Genomic DNA, 19564 nt, shown 5'->3' with positions numbered 1-19564 from the left:
TATTTGCTGCAAGCAGCTGGGGTGGGAGGAATGGAGTTTCCTTTTGTTTGGTGATGAAAATGTTCTAGAACTAGGCAGTGCTGATGATAATACAATATCATGACTACGTAAAAAGCCACTGAATTGTACGCTCTAAAATAATTAAATGGTAAACTTAAAGCTCAACATTGAGAAAACGAAGATCATGGCATCTGGTCCCATCACTTTATGGGAAATAGATGGGGAAACAGTGGAAACAGTGTCAGACTTTATATTTTGGGGCTCCAAAATCACTGCAGATGATGACTGCAGCCATGAAATTAAAAGACGCTTACTTCTTGGAAGAAAAGTTATGACCAACCTAGATAGCATATTCAAAAGCAGAGACACTACTTTGCCAACCAAGGTCCATCTAGTCAAGGCTATGGTTTTTCCAGTGGTCGTGTATGGATGTGAGAGTTGGACTGTGAATAAAGCTGAGCACTGAAGAATTGATGCTTTTGAACTGTGGTGTTGGAGAAGACTCTCGAGGGTCCCTTGGACTGCAAGGAGATCCAACCAGTCCATTCTAAAGGAGATCAGTCCTGAGTGTTCTTTGGCAGGAATGATGCTAAAGCTGAAACTCCAATACTTTGGCCACCTCATGTGAAGAGTTGACTTATTGGAAAAGACTCTGATGCTGGGAGGGATTGGGGGCAGGAGGAGAATGGGATGCTGGATGGCATCACCAACTCAATGGACGTGAGTTTGAGTGAACTCTGGGAGTTGGTGTTGGACAGGGAGGCCTGGCGTGCTGCGATTCACAGGGGCTCAAAGAGTCGGATACGACTGAGCAACTGAACTGAACTGAACTGAACTGAAATTTTATGAGTGCATTTTACCACAATAAAAAATTGAAAAAAGGCAGTATAATATTGATGCATAGTACAACATGGTTGAACCTTGATAACATTATGTAAAGTGAAAGTCAGACACAGAATGCCATTTATTGTATAAGTCATTTATATGAAATGTCCATTATAGACAATTCCATAAGGATATGCTGTAGATCACTAGTAGCTAGACCCTGGTAGAAATGAGAAATGATTACTAATGCGTATGAAATTTCTTTTAGGGGTAATAAATATATTCTGTAAATAGACAGTGGTGATGGATGCACAAATCTGTGAATGTACCAAAGCTATCAAAATGTGCATCTTAACACACTCTTTTGTGAATGATTTTGACTATGTTGTGTTATCAGGTAGCATAACATAGGGGTTAAGTTTACAGGCTTTGGAATCAAACAGACTTTAGTTTGAGCCTGGCCTCCAAAATTTAAAAGGTTTTTGACTTTGAATAATTTGTTTTCCATGTCTCAGCTACCTTTTCCTATGTAATAAATAAATAAATAAATTACTATAATCTATATCTAGGTTGTTTCAAGAGTTCGTGATACAACCCATTTAAAGCATTTAAAACAGAGCCTGGAGTACTTAGGGTTCATGGAAATGGCAGTTATCTTTGCTTTTGTTATAATCATCTTTATTATTATTCCATGCTTCTACATAGATAAATTGCTAGCTGGAAATGCATATCATTGGTTAAAAAAATTATGTATAGATGGTAGGATTATGGATGATCAATATTTCATTCAGTTTTGTTTATTTTATAAATATTCTACAATGAGCATTTTAATTGGACAATATAACTAAAATTAAGTTTATTATTATTGAAAAGTCAAAGGGCTTCACTTTTGATGAAGAAGCAACACTGTTGTGAATCCCAGAAAATTTTGTTCTATGATCTACTGTGAGGTATTTGCTTAGTTTGTTGGGGGTAGTTTCTATTTGGGGGAAATAACCATGGGGATGAACATCTCAGAAGCACCATTATGCTTTGCAAATGGCACAACAAATGGTACTGTGGCTGACTGTATGGCCAATCAAAAGTAACAAGACCTGAGACTACTGCATTAGACATCTTTGCAGATTATTGACTATAGTTATGTGATGGAAAATGTGGCAGAGAGTGGTGTCAGAACTGAAGGTTTAGTGGTCCACTGATGTTGATTGGTTGAGTGACCTTTTAATTGTAACCTAAGTAGGCTGGAGTATTTGTTTATGGAAAGTTTCTAGGGAGTGCAGTCTTTCACATACATCCTTATAGCAGTGTCTACTTTATAGCACTACACCACTGGTCTTATAGCAGTGTCTACTTTATAGCACTACACCACTGGTCAATTTCTGGGTTTCTTTGGAAGATATTGTAAATCTTGCCTTGCAAAATTATTGATCCACAGAATTCCAGTTTGATGAGAAAAAAAAAGTCTCTAGCATTTATCACCGTATATATCCTGCTTTTTTATGACTGGATGTCATGAAGTATTTGTAGAAGAAGAAAAGTATAAATACATTTAATTTTATGGTTCATAGGATAGTACCATCATTGCAAAGATGGAGCAATTCTTTTATAATATCTGAAAAACAGTATGAAACTTTCTGTTTTTCACCAAGTATATCATTTTATTTTCCATGTGGTATGTCCTTCCTTTTGTCTTAAATGCCTTTAGCTGACAAATCAATCTACAGAAACATTTTGGATTATTCTATTGTTTGAGTAAAAAAGTATATTTAAAAGTTACTTAAGAGTTTTATTTATAAAGAATTTTTAAATGAAATATTTACTTCTAACCTAGGCAGGAAAATCATGTAGATTCCTACAAGCCTAGTTCTGCTCTAACACTAAAGGAAAATTTATTTCGCCCCATTTAAAGGGGACAAAATCTCCCTTTTTCTAACTTCCACTCTTTACATTAATGCTTTCATCCAGTTTCTCCAAGATTGCTGATCGGAACACTTATTCCTAAACACAGAGACTGGGTCATGAGTAGGTCAGTGATCAAGATAGTGCCAATCTAGACCTAATGATAGTGATTGGCTCAGGGCATTAGGGCCAAGTTACTCTGAAAGTAAATCCTGTGCCTTCTTTAGATACTTGCCAAGAAGATAAAAGTTGCAGTTGGCCATTGCAAGGAAATGGCTTACACTGGAGTAAAACAGCACCAGAAATGGGATCCCAATGAAATTGTTTTAGTCCCTGATTCTACCTGTTTGTGGGGGTAATAATCCCTAATCCTTTTGATTTTCCTTGAAAACCAAGGTTAGATTTTCTGTCATTTGCTGCAGAAGTAATATATATTGAATCAGAGTGCAAAATGAGAAAGGGTCAAAAAGAAATGAATGACTGGAAAGTAGTCCCTAAGAAAGTGCCATTTACATTTAAATGGCATACTAAAGGGTATATTTGTTTCATGTGATAGCAAACAGTGGGAAGGAAGTTTCCTGCATAAGTAATAGTTGTGTAAAAAGCACGAAGGGATGAATGTGCATGGTGTGTTCAGGGAATGACAAGTCAACATCATACCAAAAAATAAATAAATAAATAAATAAAAGACAAAAGTACCTCCATAATCTTAAATTCATGACAGAGTTTAATAAACAGAGTCCTGGATATACAAATTAACACTTTTATCAAAATATCATATGGAGGGAGATGGATAAATGTTTCAATATTCAAGTTTACTTTTCCCTCCCCCCGTTTAAGTCATTAGGGCAAAAATCGCAGTTTTATTTTTTAATCCCTTAAAAGACAAACTTTACGATATCTAAATTCCAACTATGGAATCTGATACAGGGTGATAATAGCTTTACACACAATTTTCAGAAAATGGAAATTCACTTTCTGTAAGATACAAATCAACTATTAGGTTAATAAGAAAGATAAGTAGAATGGGATTTCTCTGAAAACTCAAAAGTAATAGATAATTTAAGGAAGTCTAAGATAAGAAACTTGTATTTTATTTTTCTGATTATAACAATTATAAAAGCTCTTTTTAGAAATTTGGAAAATATTGAACAATTATGAAGATAAAAATTAAAGGAACATAGTCCTATGATGCTAAAAGAACTACTGTTATATTTTTCCATTTTTTTTTTTTAAATTTTTATTAGGAACTACTATTGTGTTTTATACAATTAGGTTATAATTTTATATTCTGCTTTTTATACTTCAAATGAATTTGCAAACTTTCATCACACTGTTACTTTTAAAATATATATAATAGCTTACTTGATGAATGTGGTATAATATACAGTTATTGTTGGTAATTTGGGTGATTTTCAGTTTTTCACTCTTAAACATATAAATATTCAATTAGATTTTTAGACCAATAAAGTTGATGGCATCTCTTTCTCCTCAAAATAGATTCATTCCTCCTCTCAAAACTAGAGAGGAGAATTTGGTCAAAAAGAATGATTTTTAAAAATATTTTATGCAAACTGTCAAAGTATCCTAAAAATATTACCGGTTTGTACTTTCATTAGCAGATAAAGACAGTGTTTATCTCATTACACTTCTAAACATTACTTATGATAATTAAAAATAAGGTTTTTAAATTTTACTAATGGCAACATGTTTCACTGCTATTTAAATTGGAAGTTCTTAGTTTATTAGTGAGGCCAAACATTTTCAATTTGCTAGCCTTTCTGTGTTTCTTAGTCTGTGAATAATTTAGAGCTTTCATTGACCTTTATATCATAATATAATTTTACTTTGTGTGAATATTTTTCTCAAATAGTTATTTTTCTTTTAATTTAATGTCTCTGATCAGCAAAGCTAAACATTTTGCATGTTTATATATAAAACATTTACTTTTATTGTCCTTTGTGACATTTTTTAATATAAATTTATTTATTTTAAGTGGAGGTTAATTACTTCACAATATTGTATTGGTTTTGCCATACATCAACATGAATCCACCACAGGTATACACGTGTTTCCCATCCTGAACCCCCCTCCCTCCTCAAATTTTCACTGAACCTGTTATCTAAGATATGATAAATATTTTACCTCCTTTTCTCGGCTAGCTATTTCTATATTTTCTTATATTTTTATAGTTAATTCCTCAAACACTTATAGTTAATTTAGATATAAAGATATAATTTGTTTTCTTTTGGTAACTGGACAATTATTTCATAACCATTTGTTAGGTAGGCCTTTCTTTTCCCACTAATTTATGATACTTTCTTTACCATATTATCAATTATTAAGTATATTATGGCCTCTTTCAAAATTATTGCTTTCAATAACAATTTTTAGTTATATCAAGACAAACTGATCATTGTAGAAAAATAAATTAGATTCAGGCATAAAGAAAAAATTCCATTCATAATCCCACAAATCTTCATTTAGACTTTGTTGGAATATATTCATGTATGTTCAATGTACTTCAGTAGCTCAGTTGTGTCCGCTGCTTTGCAACCCCATGGACTGCAGCATGCCAGGCTTCCCTGTTCATTGTGAGTTCCTGGAATTTGTTTAAACTCATGTCCATCGAGTTGGTGATGCCATCCAACCATCTCATCCTCTGTCTTCCCCTTCTCATCGTGCTTTCAATCTTTCCCAGCATCACGGTCTTTTCCAGTGAGATAGTTCTTTGCATCAGATGGCCAAAGTATTGGAGATTCAGCTTCAGCATCAGTCTTTCCAATGAATATTCAGGACTGATTTCCTTTAAGATTGACTGGTTAGATCTCCCTGCTGTCCAAGGGACTCTCAAGAGTCTTCTCCAACACCACAGTTCAAAAGCATCAATTCTTCACTGCTCAGCTTTCTTTATAGTCCAACTCACATCCATAGATGACTACTAGCTTTGACTAGATGGACCATTGTTGGCCAAATGTTGCCTCCACTTTTTAATATGCCATCTAGGTTTGTCATAGCTTTTCTTTTAAGGAGCAAGCGTCTTTTGATTTCATGGTTGCAGTCACCATCTTCAGTGATTTTGGACCCCTAGAAAATTAAGTCTGTCACTGTTTCCATTGTTTCTCCATCTATTTGCTATGAAGTGATGGGGCCAGATGCCATGATCTTAGTTTTCTGAATGTTGAGTTTTAAGCCAACTTTTTCACTCACCTCTTTCACTTTCATCAAGAGGCTCTTTAGTTCCTCTTCACTTTCTACCATAAGGGTGTTGTCATCTGCATATCTGAGGTTGTTGATATTTCTCCTGGAAATCTTGGTTCCAGCTTGTGTTTCATCCAGCCTGGGATTTCACATGATGTACTCTGCAGAATAGATATATATATTTTTGGAATTATCTTCCTTTTTCTATGATACAATGGATGTTGGCAATTTGATCTCCGGTTCCTCTGCCTTTTCTAAAACCAGCTTCAACATCTGTGAGTTCACGGTTCATGTATTGCTGAAGTCTGGCTTGGAGAACTTTGGGCATTACTTTGCTAGTGTGTGAGATGAATGCAATTGTGTGGTAGTTTGAACATTCTTTGGCAATGCCTTTCTTTGGGATTGGAATAAAAACTGACCTTTTCCAGTCCTGTGGCCACTGATGAGTTTTCCTAATTTGCTAACATATATTGTGCAGCACTTTCACAGCATCATCTTTTAAACTTAAAATAGCTCAGCTGGAGTTCCATCACCTCCACTAGCTTTGTTCATAGTGATGATTCCTAAGGCCCACTTGACTTCACATTCCAGGATGTCTGGCTCTAGGTGAGTGGTCACACCATTGCAGTCATCTGGGACATAAAGATATTTTTTGTATAGTTCTCCTGTGTATTCTTGCCACCTCTTCTTAATATCTTCTGCTTCCGTTAGGTCCATACCATTTCCGTCCTTTAATTGTGCCCATCTTTGCATGAAATGTTTCCTTGGTATCTCTAATTTTCTTGAAGAGATCTCTAGTTTTTCCTATTCTATTGTTTTCCTTCATTTCTTTGCATTGATCAGTGAGAAGGCTTTCTTATCTCTCCTTGCTATTCTTTTTGGAATTCTGCATTCAGATGGAAATATTTTCCCTTTTGTCCTTTGCCTTTAGCTTCTCTTCTTTTCTCAGCTATTTGTAAGGCCTCCTTAGGCAACCATTTTGCCTTTTTGCATTTCTTTTTCCTGGGGATGGTCTTGATCACTCTGTCTCCTGTACAATGTCATGAACCTCCATCCATATTTCTTCAGGCACTCTGTCTATCAGATCTAATCCCTTGAATCTATTTTTCACTTCCACTGTATAATCATAAGGGATTTGCCTGAACAGTCTAGTGGTTTTCCCTACTTTCTTCAATTTACGTCTGAATTTGGCAATAAGGAGTTCATGATCCTAGCCACAATCAGCTCCCAGTCTTGTTTTTGCTGACTGTATAGAGCTTTTCCATATTTGGCTACCAAAAATATAATCAATCTAATTTCAATATTGACCATCTGGTGGTATCCATGTGTAGAGCTGCCTCTTGTGTTGTTGGAAGAGGGTGTTTGCTATGACCAGTATGTTCTCTTGGCCAAACTCTGTTAGCCTTTGCCCTGCTTCATTTTGTACTCCAAGTATTTGTACCCCAGGTATCTCTTGACTTCCTACTTTTGCATTCTAGTCCTCTACCATGAAAAAGACATCTCTTTTTGGTGTTAGTTCTAGAAGGTCTTGTAGGTCGTCATAGTACCGTCCAACATCAGCTTCTTCAGCATTACTGGTAGGGACAAAGACTTGGATTACTGTAATATTGAATGGTTTGCCTTGGAAACAAACATAGGTCATTCTGTTGTTTTTGAGATTGCACCCAAGTACTGCATTTTAAAAATAGGCAAAGGACCTGAATAGACATTTCTCTAAAGAAGTCAGGGGCTTTCCCTGGCAGTTCAGTGGTTAAGACTCATGCTCCAATGCAGAGGACACAGGATTTGATCTCTGGTCTGGGAACTAAGATCCTGCATGCTACACCATGCATCCCCCATCAAAAATGTCATACAGTTGGCTAACAGTTATGTGAAAAGGTGCTCAACATCATTAATCATCAGGGAAATGCAAATCAAAATCACACACCTGTTAGGATGCCTATTATCAAAAAACAACAAAAAAAATATTTAAAAGAAGAAAAAGATAGGTGTTGTTAAAGATGTGGAGAAATTAGAATCCTTGTTTTGGGTTGGCCCCAAAATTCATTCAGATTTTTTCCATAATATCTTATGGAAAAACCCAAGCAAAATTTTGGGCCAACCCAATACACTGTTGGTGTAGGTATATTCGGCAAGATTAGGCAAAAGTTTTCATATTTCTTCCTTTTTTCCATGTACCTCTCAGGTTTTCTTATCCAGATTATTCTAATTTCATAAAAGAATTAAGGATCTTTCCAAATTTGTAAATAATTTATTCACATTTCAATAAGATATATTCTAAAGATTTTGAAATATTAGTAGATAAAACTTTTGGATCCATAATCTCTTGAGGGAAGTCATGTTTGGACTATTTCATAGATTTCTTTAATGTCTATTATTCTTTTCAAATTTTCCATTTCATCTAGTTTCAATCTCAGCTAAATAATTTATATATTTCTAAAATGTGGTATTCATATATAGTTTAAAAGTTATTTCTCATATTTCTTCATATTATTTATTTAAAATTATTTACCCTTTTCCACATTCCAGAAGACTGCTAGGAAAAGTTCATATTTTATTAATTTATATATTTCTGAGAGTTATAAATGCATGAATTAACATTGTTTTTCACCAAAAATGTTCAAACTGAAGACAGAAACTTTCAAATATTAGTACATGGCTGAGAATAAATGCCAGGACATTGGATTGTTGTAAGAAGTTTGTATTTTATAAATGAGACAAGATAAGTAGCATCATTTGGGAAATTGGCTTTAAACTGAAAACAAATTGTACTCTAAAATAAAGTTTGTTTTTAGGGTGGGGGAAAAATACTAGAAACATCATTATCCAAGTTTAAGCAAATATGATGGAAATGGACCTTTCTAAATTTTGGATTTATAAATTTGGCTTTCCTGGCATTATATTTTGTGTAACAATTCATAAAACCGAATATGGAGGTCTAATCTGGGTTATTGTTGTTGTTAGCGGCAGGGTGGATTCTTTACCACTAAGACAATAGGGAAGCCCTTTAATCTGGGAAAGCTAAATAAATTCACCATTCTTGGCAGCCAAAGGAGAAATTACTTGGCTATATTCTTCTGAAAGACTTTGTCTTTGACCCTGCTCTAGGAAAATAAGAAACATTGAATTTGGATTTACCATTTAAAAAAATTTTAAATTAAATAATCCTTTAATGAGTTTGTCTGTTGTATGTTAATGTATGTATCTGTATATAGAGATGTGATTGTGAAAGTATGAATGTAAACAATATATATGAATATGATATTTGAATTTTGTCTATACTAGTACATTAAGGTTAGTCTGATGTGAGAAATTTACCTGTTTCCTGAACAGTATGATTATGGACTAAAAATAAATTAATCTGAAATCCTTCCAACTTTGATCTGGAGGAAATGTGCGAGTTTGCAAAATGTATGAGCCTAAAACACACCAAGATAAAAGCCCAGGGCAAGTAAAATATATTTGAATTGTAATTAATCACTTTGTGTCCAGTTATACATAATAGAATTTGCTTTTTTTTTTTTGTAGTGGTGGTGTGAACTGAAATTTTATCTTTACTTGTAATAATGTAAATACATTTTATTTAGTCTTTTATATTAATCAGTATGTTAACAGATATAGTTATATTTGGATGTTATAGGTTCTATGACATGTTTCTTTGTAGGCAATGCTTACAAGTTACCATGTGAATGAGCTTCTGAATGAAACCTGGCTTGGTAAGACAATAATATTTTATAATCTATTTTATTTTGTACTATTGAATTTTGCATTTTGGGCCTAGTCAATTGAATTCTTTACAGATATAATTTTATTAAATAATAAATTGATTAAATTTAAGTTTTATGGAAGGAAAATTGGAAATAAATTGAAAGATATTAATTCTCATTGAAAATAGTCCACTATTCTGAAATTAATTTATTTGGTGATGTCATTTCTTCAGATAGGAACTGTCATTGGTAAATGTGGTCATTATTATGGTAATTCATGCTATGCTGATTGGTAGTGACACCTTTTCATAAATAAGTCACTGATAATAAAGTTCTTGGGCTGACTTTCAAGTACAGTCCCAAGAATATAATACAAGGAAGCCAGTGTATAACATATTTAATCCATATGAATGGTGACATTTATACCTGGAAAGCAATTACAGTCATTTTGAAAGTGACATTTATACCTGGAAAGCAATTACAGTCATTTTGAAAGCTAGTGCAATTACAAGCTAAACATGTAGGATTATATTCGGATCAAAAAAAAAAAAATTCTAGGACAAAGCAATGGCAGTAAATTTGACCAAAAGTCAAACACTATCTGTTCTCTAAAATCTATCATGGCATCTTTCCTCCTAGCCATTATTCACATCCTATTATATCACATCACTATCTGTTTACCTGTATTTGTCTTCCATATCAATTTGATGAGTTTTTGGAGGAGAAAGAGCTTGCCTTAATGATACTGGTACCATTATATCATCATCTAGGACAAAGCATTAGTTCCAGAACCCAGATGAATGACAGCATAATTTTTAAAGAGTGTGTCTTAAAACTGTATCATGGAGTGAATTGCGGGTAAAACATAGGGTGAAATAATAAGCAAATTATAAAATAAAATGAATGTAAAGAATTTAAAATTCCATTGAAGAACACAATTTTTACTTTAGGGTTCTTTAAAACTCAGGTCCCCTAAAATATCATACCCTTTCAGATTTTGTCTTTCTGCTCAATTTATATCAAAGATGATTGATTCATTAAATAACAAATCTACCTGTAATACATTTTCAACCATAAGACTCAGACTCTCAGTAACCACTGGGCAGATCCAGCCTGGAACCCCAGGGTTGGTATGAAAATTATAGTAAAGTGGACATATTTGAGAATAAACAGATGCAAAAAAAAAAAAAAAAACTTTCTCAAAACTTCTTCTATCTGACTAAAACCAGAAACTTATGGGAAATGAAGCTGCCATAAAATTCGTTTTTTGGAGTGCGTCTACTCCCAAGAGAGAGAACAAAAGTAAACATATTATACTCTCTTGGGAGAGTTTCAAGGCCAAGAAGTCAGAAAGACCAGTTGTACCTGCATAAATAAACATTGCAAATTTTAATAACTTTACATAAATAAACATTACGAAAATAACCAGCTTTCTTATCTCCCATTTGCTCTCCTAAAACTTAATTTGTCTTTCCTAAAGAAACCTTATTTGTTCTTCCTACAGAAAAGAAACCTTTTTCCCCTCCCTTTTCCCTACTAAGTAGGATATATAAGCCCTTCCATCCATCCATCAAGTGCTTAGTCATGTTTGGCTCTTTGCGACCCTATGGACTGTAGCCCAGGAAGCTCCTTTGTCCATGGGATTTTCCAGACAAGAATACTGGAATGGGTTGTCATCTTTTCCTCCAGGGGTTCTTCATGACCCAGGGATCTGCAGGCGGATTCTTTACTTCTTGAGCCATTGAGGAAGCCCACATAAACCCTTAATATTACTACTTAACATTAGCTTCTTTTGCTAGCTAACATGCACATAGGAAAGGATTATTCTTTTTTTTTTACTTATTAATCTATATTTTGTTGGTTTAATTAGCAAGCTCTCAGATGCGAAACCTTAGGAGGCAGAAATCAGAACATCACTGATTTCTATGATATTTGGGTAATCAAATATTCACATGGTGATAGTGAGATAACAAAGGTAATCAAAGTGGCCATTGAGATACTACAAAATCTAAACAACATAAATTTCTCATCTCCTGAAATATTTAAGTGAAGTACCTCATGTGGAAGAGCCTGATTTTGGTCATCAAAAATTTTGTATTAGGAACAATTTTGAAGACATAGTTAATTGTACTGTGAATATAATTAATTGAATGTAAATTCAAATTCCAGTCAGCACCTGTGAGGCTGCCTTTTACCAGCTTTTCAAGCCAATGTTAACTGACATGAATTTTGTGAAACCCAGAATATACTTTGTATAATAAATCAGATAGTGTTAGTGAGGGAGGACACTAGACTTAAGAGAAGTGAGCACTTTGAGGGGAACATGTACAACAGAGTCAAACATGTTTTGTTTACTAAATATTGCTCTAGTTGCCCCATTGCACTGAAGGGTGATCTTATACATGGAAGTTTACTACTAAATAAAAAGAAACTCAGTAAGTAAAATATTCTTCTCTGGATCTCTTGGTGATTTTGTTAAAAGTATTATAGCTGTTATTGTCATTTCTAAACTGAAGCTAATATTACACATTGGCACATTAGTTTAATTACTGTTCACAGAATTATTGAAAAAAAGAAATGCTAATTACATGAATGAACCTTGTAACTTTTAGGTTACTGTTTATTGTATTAGGTTTGGTGTAATGTTTCAGATGACACTGGAGCCAAGTTCAAAAATTAACTGAACTTATTATGAGGTTTAATTGATTTGTGTCAGTAAATTGAGGAAAATTTTATCTTCCAGCAAAATCTCATCCAAGTGGTTTGCCAGAAGGATGTAATTTGATAGGCAACTCTAAACCACTAGAAGACAAATTTTAAAAAAAGGTGTGGCATCAATACAAATGTTCTTAGGCTGATGATATCCTGAGGCTGGGAAACCATTTCCACCATCTTGACTCTTCACTTCTTCAGTAGGCATTTTATGACTCATATGTACTTGAATTGCATTTAGGTTCTCTAATGGTTTCAAAAATCTAAAGGGAGTGTTCTAAAGAAGCCTCTTTTGTCACTTATCTCTGACAAATTGTACTCTGAGAGCAATTATGTTGGGGAAAATGTATTTAAAAGTATTCAGAATTTTAAAATGAAACAACAAAAAACTATCTGAAGCCTTGATACCTTTTCATGTAATCCTTTAATCAACCTGGGAATAATTACATATTTAATTCTTTGCAACATTTAAGGATAGTTTAATACTGTAATTAGCTATTTACACATGGAAAAATTACAGAAGTAATTAAGGATATTCAAATTAATTAAGAGCATTAGGGGGTATTACATGTGAAAGAACACATCTTTTTAATTAAATCTTTCCAGTTTTCAAAATCTTCTATACTTAAAAAAGAGATACTAACAGTTTTATCTGAGTCAGTTATGCTAGAAATACATAACAAGTCAAGTATTAGAAAAATTTTAAAGTGAACTGGTTATAATCTTTTGGATTCACTTAAAGTTTTGTTTCACCCCTCACTTATTAAAAATGTTTTGGTAAGATGAGTCTTCATTACTATTAATAAATGTTTTACTACCAATGGAAGAAGTCAGAGGCCCAAAGGTTTAGACTGTAAATCTCCCAAAGAGAAAAATCTACAGGAATGGTGGTACTGAATGGGTTGACCATAGTGTTCTTTTCATAGTGAAATTGTTGAATCCCATCTATGTCGCTGTCTCAAGCAGATAGTCAAGAGACTGGAGTGCCAGGTTTTGGAAACTGAAAGTGAAGTCGCTCAGTAGTGTCCGACTCTTTGCAACCCTGTGGACTATAGCCCACCAGGCTCCTCCATCCATGGGATTCTCCAGGCAAGAATACTGGAGTGGGTTGCCATTTCCTTCTCCAGGGGATCTTCCCAACCCAGGGATTGAACCCAGGTCTCCTGCAATGCAGGCAGATGCTTTAACCTCTGAGACACCAGGTTTCGGAAGTAGCTGCCAAATGCTAATAGAAAAGCCACAATAGTAAGTCTAAGTTAAGTTTTAGATAAAGTAGGGGAAAGTTTTCTCCTCCTAGTAAGTTGGTGCTGATAGAAAAGAATATCTGTGGAGCTGTTGAAGTAAATGACTCTTTAAGCTTACAATCCTCAAAACTTCCTTAATTTCAGGTGTAGGTGATGAGAGAGCTGTGAAGTGAATTTAAAATGCCAACAATTTTTTATTTCTATTAAATGGAAATCATTAAATGGAAACTTGGGAGTATGCTGCCTTTACAAAAAGAGAAACAGAAGCAAAAGGAAAGCAAAATCATCTTTGTTTGGAGAAGAAATCCAAGAGGATTTGGGAAATGCACATGGTCCCATGAAAAGGACTACTCTATCACATCTGTTGTCCTTAGAAAAAGCTGAATATTAGAGTTAGTGACTCATAATCAACTCTTCTCTCACTGTACTATTCAACAAATTTCATTAATATTCTTCAAAAATATAATATTTAAATATTGTTTAATATCTACAGAAGGAATATATCAATTTACTTAACCATTTCACTACTGTTGGACATTTGTGCTTTTTCACGTCACCATAATAAACAGTTTTGTTCATTGATCTTTGCCCACATATTGATCATTTACTTAAGTTTGATTTCTAAAGCTTTAGATGCTAGATGAAGGCTAGGAATGTTCTAAAATTCTTGCAGTGTTTGCAAATTTACATTTTCACCAACATAGCAGGAAAGTGTCATCACTTTGAATAAAATACTGTATTGTTAATTTGATGGACAAGAAGTTGTCTATTTTTATCAAGTTAAATTTCAGGCTTTATTAAAAAATAAAGTATAATTTAAGTTATTAGCAAAGACATTTCTGATGGCTGTTATGATAAATAATAAAGGTACACATAACTTGCAAGTAATAAATCACCCCCTCAGGAGATGGGATTGTCTCCTTTTTTTAAACCATTTTATTTTTTACTTTTTATTTTTTTAATTTTAAAAATTATTTATTTTCTAAATTGAAGTATAGCTCATTTACAATGTTGTGTTAATTTCAGGTGTACAGCAAAGTGATTCAGTTATATATATATATAACTATATATATATATATATAACTATGCATAACCATTATAGGTTATTACAAGATATTGAATATAATTTCCTCTGCTATATAGTACATCCTTTTGTTTATCTACTTTATATATTGTAGTGTGCATATCTTAATCCCAACTTCTAATTTATCTCTCTCTACCACCCCCTGGAGAAGGCAATGGGACCCCACTCCAGTACTCTTGCCTGGAAAATCCCATGGACGGAAGAGCCTGGTAGGCTGCAGTCCATGGGGTCGCGAAGAGTCGGCCACTTACTGAGCGACTTCACTTTGACTTTTCACTTTCATGCATTGGAGAAGAAAATAGCAACCCACTCCAGTATTCTTGCCTAGAGAATCCCAGGGACGGGGGATCCCGGTGGGCTGCCGTCTATGGGGTCACACAGAGTCGGACATGACTGAAGCGACTTAGCAGCAGCAGCAGCAGCTACCACCCCGTCTTTGGTAACCACAAGTTTGTTTCCTACATCTGTGGATCTGTTTCTCTTTTTAAATAAATTCATTTCTATCATTTTTTTTAGATTCCACATATAAATGATATTATACTTGTCTTTCTCTATCTGACCAACTTCACTTAATATGATAATCTTTAGGTCCATCCATGTTGCTCCAAATGGCATTATTTCATTCTTTTTTGAGTAACATTCCATTGTATGTTACCACATTTTCTTTTTCCATCTGTTGATAGACATTTAGGTTAATTCTGTGTCTTAGTTATTGCAAATTGTACTGCTATGAATTTTAAGGTGCATATAGTTTTTCAAATTATTGTTTTCTCCATATATATGCCCAGGAGTGGCATTGCTGGATCATGTAGTAGCTCTATTTTCAGTTTTCAAAGGGACCTTCAAATTGTTCTCCATAGTGGCTGCACCAGTTTATATTCCCACCAAACATGTAGGAGAGTTCTTTCTCCTCCACAAGCTCTCCATCATTAATTATTTGTAGACTTTTTAATGATGGCCATTCTGATTGGTGTGAGGTGGTATTTCATTGTACTTTTGATTTGCATTTCTCTAATAATTCGTGACATTGAACGTTTTTTCATATGCCTGTTGTCCATCTGTACATCTTCTTTGGAGAAATATCTATTTAGATCTCCTGCCCATTTTTTGATTGGATGTTTTTAATAAACATATTCTGCTTCATGAGCTATTTGGATAATTGGGGAATTAGTTCTTTTTCAATAGCATCATTTGCAAATACTTTCTCCCAGTCCATAGATTGTCTTTTTTAATTTAAAGTTCTAATTTCATTCTTCAACATGTAGCTGTCCAGTTTCTCAGTACTGCTTATTGAAGATACTGTATTTTCTCTATTGTATATTCTTGTTTCCTTTATCATAGACTAATTGACCATAAGTGTATGGGTGTATTTCCTTTTCCATTGATCTATATGTCTGTTTTTGTACCAGTGCAATACTGTTTTTATTACTGTAGCTTTGTAGTATAGTCTGAAGTCAGGAAGCATGATTCTTCCAGCTCTATTCTTCTTGTAAAATACAGTATATTACACTTTTTCACTATTGTTGATTTGGTAGCCAAAAATTCTGTTTGTATCTATTTGATGATTGAGGAGGTAACAAAAGGATATGAAATAGAATAGCATAAAATGTAGGACAAGTATGAATATTTTGTTTTAGCTCTGTATATTCATCATTGAGTTATCATGTATGCATTTAACTTCTATATCACTTTTTTGGAACTTGATCAGTATACATGCATTATACTACAATAGAGCCTTTAATAAAATCATAGTGTATGTGCAGAAGTAGATATGTAAATGAGTAATTATAGCATATTGAGATAAATGTCAAAAATATGTAGAAAGCTCTTTAGGAAGAAAAAAATAACTGGAGGTAGATGATAGAGAGACTAGGCTTCACAGAAATAGTAACACTTGAGTTTAATTTTGGTGACTGAGATTGCTTGATGTACAAGTACAGGAGGGGAAAGGTGTTTCAGAATAAAGAAAAGAATGCATAAATTCAGGAAGTATGAATGAAATGGTGTGTTCACAAAACTACAAAGAGGTCTATATGATTGGCGTATGGAGTTCATTTTGGTGAGTGAGAGATAATGAAAGAAAAGGGAATTGTAATCAGATAGCCCATTCTAAAGATCAGTCCTGAGTGTTCTTTGGAAGGAATGATACCAAAGCTGAAACTCCAGTACTTTGGTCACCTCATGCGAAGAGTTGACTCATTGGAAAAGACTCTGATGCTAGGAGGGATTGGGGCAGGAGGAGAAGGGGACGGCAGAGGATGAGATGGCTGGATGGCATCACTGACTCAATGGACATGAGTTTGAGTGAACTCGGGGAGTTGGTGATGGATAGGGAGGCCTGGCGTGCTGCGATTCATGGGGTCACAAAGAGTCAGACATGAATGAGTGACTGAACTGAACTGAACTGAGTGAAGGATCAATAGAGAAAGCAGTGGCACCCCACTCCAGCACTCTTGCCTTGAAAATCCCATGGACAGAGGACCCTGGTAGGCTGCAGTCCATGGGGTCGCGAAGAGTCAGACATGACTGAGCGACTTCACTTTCACTTTTCACTTTCATGCACTGGAGAAGGAAATGGCAACCCACTCCAGTGTTCTTGCCTGGAGAATCCCAAGGATGGTGGAGCCTGGTGGGCTGCCATCTATGTGGTCACACAGAGTCGGACATGACTGAAGTGACTTAGCAGCAGCAGCAGTGAAGGATCAATCTCTTAAGGATCAATCTCTGACCTTCAGCATAACATTTTAACTAGGGAAAGTGTTTCTATTACATATTTCCATAGAATCATGAACATCTATTCTCACAGCACACCACATATATTTACTTATTAGTTGCAATGTCTTTAGACTCTGACATCCATGATGGCAGGGAATGTATCTGTCAGATTCATCTTTGTATCTCTAGTTCCTAGCACAGTACTTGCTGAAAACATAAACAGATGAACAAACTTCACAACGTAGGCATCAAGAATTTATTAAAGCAAGGATTTTTAATGAAAATAAATAACTATATATAAAATCAATTATAAATCATTATATATTTATATATTACAGTGGTTTGCCTCCAAAAAGATATCTCTAAGTCCTAAACCTCCAGTACCAGTGAATGTGACCTTATTTGGAAATATGGTATTTGCAGATGTACTTAAATTAAGGATGTCAAGGTGAGATCATATAAGATGTAGGATGGGCCCTAACTTCAAGAACAGTTTCCCTTATGAGAAAAGGAGAAGGAAATTTGAGACACAGATACACAAGGGAGAAGGCTATATAAAGATGGAGGGAGAAATTGGAGTTAACCTGCCACTAACCAAGGAATGTCTGGAGGCAACATAGGCTGGACAAAGTAAGGGATTATTCACTCCTGAAACATTCAGAGGAAGCCCGGCCCTGCAAACACATTGATTTTGGTCTGCCCTCTAGAAATGTAAAAAAAAAAAAATAAATTTCTGTTGTTTAAAACCACCTAGTTTGTGATAATTTGTTACAGCAGCCCTTGGAAACTAAAATATAACATTATATGTTATATGTCTGTATTAGTCAATTATGTACGTTTAATCATTAATAAAAAAGTGAGGAATAGAATGAAAAAGTAAAGGCTGAGAATAGGATAAGAATTAAGTAAGATATTTATTGTCAATGGACTAGGTCAGAAATGATGGGAGACTGAAAAAAGTCTATAGCAAGGTGATATATCTTGCTATTTAGAAGACAGAACTTTTAGATATAGTGGATTTCAGAGGGAATAAATAACAAAGAGAAGATAAAGATGAGTATTAGATTTCTTACACAAGCATTTGATTGATAATTTTATTAGCAGAAATAAAGAATGCAAGGAGAATCATGGATTTGGTAGATCTGCATCATAAACTGGGTTATTATTCTTTGTCATGTGTTCAGTTCAATTCAGTCGCTCAGTCGTGTCCGACTCTTTGCGACCCCTTGGATCACAGCATGCCAGGCCTTCCTGTCCATCACCAACTCCCGGAGTTCACTTAGACTCACGTCCATCGAGTCAGTGATGCCATCCAGCCATCTCATCCTCTGCCGTCCCCTTCTTCTCCTGCACCCAATCCCTCCCAGCATCAGTTTTTTCCAATGAGTCAGTTCTTCGCATGAGGTGGCCAAAGTACTGGAGTTTCAGCTTTAGCATCATTCCTTCCAAGGAAATCCCAGGGCTGATCTCCTTCAGAATGGACTGGTTGGATCTCCTTGCAGTCCAAGGGACTCTCAAGAGTCTTCTCCAACACCACAATTCAAAAGCATCAGTTCTTCAGGTCTCAGGTTCTTCACAGTCCAACTCTCACATCCATACATGACCACTGGAAAAACCATAGCCTTGACTAGATGGACCTTTGTTGGCAATGTAATATCTCTGCTTTTTAATATATTATCTAGGTTGGTCATCACTTTTTTTCCAAGGAGTAAGTGTCTTTTAATTTCATGGCTACAGTCATGTGTAGCAAGGGAAATATCTTCTGATTTAGTCATATAATTATTTATTCAGATATTTCTTAATATTACAAGTTTTCAATTTTTTGCCTAGGGACACTGTGTGTATGTTGGTGAAAGTGAAAGTGAAGTTGCTCAGTCGTGTCCAAATCTGAGATCCCATGGACAGTAGCCTACCAGCCTCCACAGTCCATGGGATTTTCCAGGCAAGAATACTGGAGTGAGCTGCCATTTCCTTCTCCAGGGGATCTTCCCAATCCAGGGATCGAACCCGGCTCTCCTGCATTGCAGACAGATGCTTTACCATCTGAGCCACTAGGGACGCCCATGTATGTTGGTGGACACTTTTAAAATTCAGCCATGTAATTGACAATACACTCACTTTCTGCTTATACAGATTCTCAGTATGGTTAGCCTATTCTTTGTTCCATTACCTACTGC

This window comes from Capricornis sumatraensis, chromosome X (assembly GCF_032405125.1).
Source record: "Capricornis sumatraensis isolate serow.1 chromosome X, serow.2, whole genome shotgun sequence".
Lineage (NCBI taxonomy): Eukaryota > Metazoa > Chordata > Mammalia > Artiodactyla > Bovidae > Capricornis > Capricornis sumatraensis.
The sequence above is the reverse complement of the archived record's forward strand: the minus strand, read 5'-3'. Positions refer to the sequence as shown.